Source organism: Leuciscus leuciscus, assembly GCF_965113295.1.
Source record: "Leuciscus leuciscus genome assembly, chromosome: 8".
NCBI lineage: Eukaryota > Metazoa > Chordata > Actinopteri > Cypriniformes > Leuciscidae > Leuciscus > Leuciscus leuciscus.
Genome location: NC_138732.1, coordinates 31,609,485 through 31,614,846, shown reverse-complemented (window position 1 = coordinate 31,614,846; position 5,362 = coordinate 31,609,485). Strand labels below are relative to the sequence as shown.

General features: G+C 36.3%; 1 long non-coding RNA gene across 1 annotated transcript; it reads right to left on the bottom strand.

Moving 5' to 3' along the window:
- Positions 1–864: 864 nt before the first annotated feature.
- Positions 865–5,094, bottom strand: LOC309505149. The gene is made up of 2 exons (XR_014208329.1): positions 2,575–5,094; positions 865–2,231 (listed from the first exon to the last, which is right to left on the bottom strand). It is a non-coding gene; the product is annotated as an uncharacterized lncRNA (long non-coding RNA).
- Positions 5,095–5,362: the final 268 nt, after the last annotated feature.

Here is a 5,362-nt window from a genome sequence, read left to right as displayed (position 1 = left end):
CATGGACATTTTATACAGGTTTCTGACATTCTTGACTCCTCCTTTCCCAGTTTCTGTAAATTTCCTTAAAGACATCTTATATCTCAAGCTGGTATGGACTGGTCCCCCCCCCCCCCCCCCCCCCCCCCCCCCAGAACACATGCTGTTCTTTGTCCCTGAGAAGTCAAAAGGCCTTCATCTACAATCTAAATTACCTCCTGCTTCCCTCAGGAGGGGGGCCTGGGACCCTATTATTATACCGTTATCTTCCTGGCCCATCTGACGTTATTGTGTTTGTTCCTTCATGTCCCTTCAGCTGTAAGAGACCCTCACAGAAAACACATGACTAAATGAAATTAACAGTTTGGAAACGATGAATATAAGTAATAATGAATTTTTCCATCACAATATTCCTTCTCTTTATCATTCTCTGATAAACAACATAGAAAAAAATTCACTCTTGTTTCCTAATCAAACCCATTATACTGTTAAATCTTTGAGAATAGAATTAATTCAAGTCTTAATTCAAGACCCTTCATGTCTGATTTTTTGTATACCTGATCACTCTACTTGAACTTTGAAAGAAATACGATTTTTTAAAAGTAAAAAAAAACTTGTAACAAATAAATAAGCATTTTGCCTGAAACCGGGCTAAAAATGAACAAACATTGTTATCGCATTTTCCTGGTTGAGAACCAGACCCTCAGTCATCCCAGACATAGCTCAAAGCATATAGTAAGAAAAACGTAAATGATTATAATTGCAACTTCCGTCACTCGTACCATCTGCATATTTTGATCATCCCTAGGATAGATTGTACCCATTAATAACAAAATTATCAGAATAACACATACAATCATAACACTATGTATTTGTATATGTAGCTTTTTCAATTAATCACAATATTTTGTCAGGAAATGGTTTTACTTCTAAAGCTATATTTAATTAAAATCTATTTAATAAAATCTAACCCGAAAAGTTTTATAATTTGATCATTCGTTGTTCGAAATTATCCCTGACTTTTCCATTACACACCGTCTTTTTTTCTTATCACCATACTTCACATTAATTAATAGATCTTCCACCTGAAAACACATTTTTCTTTGTACAAGTCAAATTATTAGATTTATATCAATACTAAGCCCTAATTTGATTCAATCAAATAAAAATCACAAAACTTTTCTTCAACCATTAATTGGTCAACATTTTCTCCAGATATGTTGATCATCTCGTTGCCTCATGGACGTTCCATCTTCACCAATATGACACTTTGCATGCCGTAGAGAGGATTTTTCCAACGTTGGCGGGGTAGATAGTTTCTAGCACATATCATTGATCCCCCACTTTATTCTTTGCGTTTGGCGTTTTGGGTTGCTGACGTTGGTTGGTGTGGTTAAGGTCAGATGCTTCGACCCAGGTCTAACACTCTTCAATCATTTTCAAATCCTTACAAGATTTTCCCTTAGATCACGATCGCACCCCCACTGGAATGAGTCATTTACTGTCTGCTGTCACCTGTGAATGGAGACCTTAAGTGATTTTGTTAGTGACCGCTTGTCTTGCCGTCCCTTTGGTGTGACCTGTGAAATTTTCAACCTGAAACATATCACCGGATAATTTCTTGCTCTTTGAATAGCACTCGGGGTCCTTTTCCCCTAAAAAAACACTCAACCCACGTTGCTCATGTTAACAAAACAATACAGAATCAGTTCTGTTTGGTTCAATCCGTTCTGACATCCTGCAAAATGAAAAAATGTTAAGTTATGCGCTGCGCAAGGTATGGCACCTTTCTGCCACTTTGCTCATGCCATGCGCAAAGTCTGCATCTTCTGTAAAGAAAAACAAATGTTGAGGTTATTGTCACATAGTTTTCTTTTGTCTGCTGTGCTGCCACATCTGCTCCGGCGTTTCCTGTCGAAACAATTCTTGTTATTAGCACACTTAAAATACAAACAATGCACACAATTAAACCCAATGTCCTCCCAACATTTATCTTCCCACCTTTGCGATGGCTTTCAGCAAATGTGAACCCCTCAGTAAACCAGATCTGGCTGGTTAAGACAAATAAAGTTCTTGCTTTCCCTCGGAAATCAAACCCATGACCTTGGCGTTACAGGTGTCACACTCTAATGTTTGAGCTACAGGAAAACTGCAATATTTGTTAATATTTATTTGGTAACATTTGTTTGGATATAGTTTGTTAACCCAAACGTTGTCCTTCAGCCAAATTTCCTTTAGACATCTTTCTCTGCCTCTGAAACAAAAATATTACTTAAAGCCACAATTTCATCTTCTTATCAAATTGTTTTAAGGCAACGGCCCCTAGTTTCACAGTGTTTCTTGCTTTTCAGGCCTATTGTTTGGTCTCTTAAGCAACTGTCATCTACGAACATTCTCCAGGTCATCAATTGGTCAGGTCAGGTCGTGGTTTCCACACTTCGTCAACGTCAGTCGAATGACAATCTCCCCCTTTTTACAATACATAGCCTAACTGTTAAGGGCTCTCTGGATAGTCTGATATTTACTTAGCCTACGTGTTTGTTGCTGTCAAATCTATAACATTTTCTCAACACGTGACTGACGGCTATCTATGACTTCACAATTCTAATTTACACATCAATACTTAAACCTGTCCAGAAAGTAATTCAAATTTACTGCACATCATAAATGACCAAAATAACAATTAACAGACAGAGCTCGATGACCAATCAACTTAAAGCTCGTCCTATGTTCTGTGTTGCCTTCTCATCAGATTGACTCACAATCCTCAGCTTACTTTCAAATTTGTCATTTGCCTTAACCCATTTAAAATACTAAAACACTCTTTCCAGAGGTTAAATGACAAATTTATACACACTATTCAGACAGGATAGTTGTCCTTAACTAACGCATACTGTTCAAAACATGAATTAACACTCACACTCATCCCTGAGTATGAACCGCTCATATTTCTTATTTATATATTTTCTCTAAAAATATTTAAATTTTAAATGACAGTTTAACCTTACATTTTCCTGTATCTTTTATCTAATGTTTTTATTTATGGCCTCTTAACCAGTTTCAAAGCATGTCTGTTCATTATTCATTTGATTTTAGAAAAGTCAGCTGGATTGTTTTTGGTTCATTATCTGACTGATAACAGAAAGACAGACAGAATATCAAGCAGTCTCTCAGCAGTCCACTCAAACAGTCTCTTTCTCTCTCATTATAAGCAAATAATCTTTTCAACAGCCTCCTAGGACTGTAACTAAAATAATCATAGTCATAGTCAACCCTTAATAGTTCACAAATGTCAAAATACAAATATTTGACTCAAATTAGAACCATTACAATAATCTAAAATACATTATGCTATGATCTTTTCTAAGGTTATCTTTAGTTTAAATACTCAATTCACCTAACCTTCGTTTTTTCAGAAATTTCTCTTGACTCATCACAAGCTGTTCTCATCTTTAGCCACCACCATGTCTAACGACCTTCAGAAGTTAAAACTAGTTCAATATCAAACATTTTTTCCTTGCCCATGAGGCAACCAACATCATGTTCCTTATATAAATTAATACGTCTTGTTACGGTCTCCACAACAAATAATGACAATCACCTCACAGTCTCAGTTGGCTCTTGAAAGCCTATTTCCATTAGCTCTTAAGCAATAATTTTCTTTTCTTCAGGGTGTTGTCTCCCTGGCATAGATGCAGACACGTCACAATGGAGGACAAGCCATACAATCAACGCGGTTTCTTGTGAGTGGTATAGGGGCTCACATTTTCTGGGGCAGACTGAACTTCTTACAGCTCATCTCGCCTCTCAATGATCTGCTGATGCTGATCGCCACTCAGTCAATCAGCGCCACTCTCATATCCATCTCACATAAAAACACCTCCATCAGGAAATGCCCAGTGTTTTTGCGTGATCCTTCTGTCTTAGGTTGTCCTTTTGGCTTAAAAGATCTTACCCGTCTTTGAAGTAATCACTCGTACACACTGGTAACCGCTTTTCCCCATTACAGAATCTGTGACCGTTTTCTTCAACATAATCTGTTGTTTTCTGGAGCTTAGGAAAAGGCGCATTCAAGAGTCATCAGAGCCATTCGGACTGCCTACTAGTGTTAAACATAGGGAGACGGATTAATAACAGCAGTATTTAATCACTTAAATTCATTAATCATTTTAAAGGCAGCAACCTAGCTGCTTAGATTATACTCAGTGAATTTAGATCACAATCGTACATTCAGTGTACTGTTACTTCTGTAGCCGGAGCCATCAGCCCTGTTTTATGGTGGGGGCTAAAATGAGACAGTCACTGGTCCTAAAATAAACAAGTTCAAAACAGTATTATTTTAAAGACTTCTTTAAAGTCTTTCAGTTTTACTTTTAAAACGTTTTAAGTACAAATTGCCCTTTTGAATGGCAATGATTTCCTTTAACATCTCTGTGTCTATGATTTTCAACTGAAACACTGTGCTTTACACAGGCTCAGACAACAGCTTTCAGCTGACATTGAATGAGAGAGAGACTCTTGAGGCACTCAGGACTGATACACTGCATTTTCATAAACTTTTAACTTCAGACTTTATCTACCATCTTAAGGCATATTTTCCATAAATTACATGTATTGTAATTTAAACATTACAAATTTCCACTCAGAATGAGTCTCTGTTGCACTGAAACTGTGGCAGTTTCAGTCACAGCACATACCAAATTCAGATAAGCAAACCTGTTTTGGCCAATTCACAATCTTCTTTTGAACCCAAAACATCAGCTGTTAGCTCTTTTCATAGTCAACAACAAGCTTTTGTTTAATCAAATGCCTTTTACACGTTTTACATTTAGCAACTGTTAATCCTGTAACACTGCTTCTGTTTATTTTATCTTAAAAAATAATAAGAATTATTCTAGTTCTTAATAACGTTTAAAATTTCATTTCAATTTTAGTTGTCAGGTTTTCAATTGCCATAATTTAATACCTGACTTCAATGTTTTCTCTAGGAGTTTATCAATCTGTTTCTATGATTCATACTAACTTTTTAGACTGCTCTCTCTGCTTGTCATACATTTTATGATTATCACTATAAATCATTCGTTAGATTTGTCTCTCTATATCATCTAAAATCTTATCAAAGCGTTTCATTCAAAACCCAATCATCCTTTTAGTGACCGGTACTTTTAAAATATTTTGCAACTCATTTAGCTCATCTGTAATTTTACGTCAACCGGTACTTTTTATAGTTCCTTTCAAAAGGAATTCCTTACACTTAATATCTTTCAATCTTGTATCTATCAACTTTCTTTTCTCCCTCATTTACAGTCATACAGTGGGCATTTTACAGTCACTGAATGACCCTGCTGACCGCAGTAAAACACTCTCTGTTATTCTACCTACA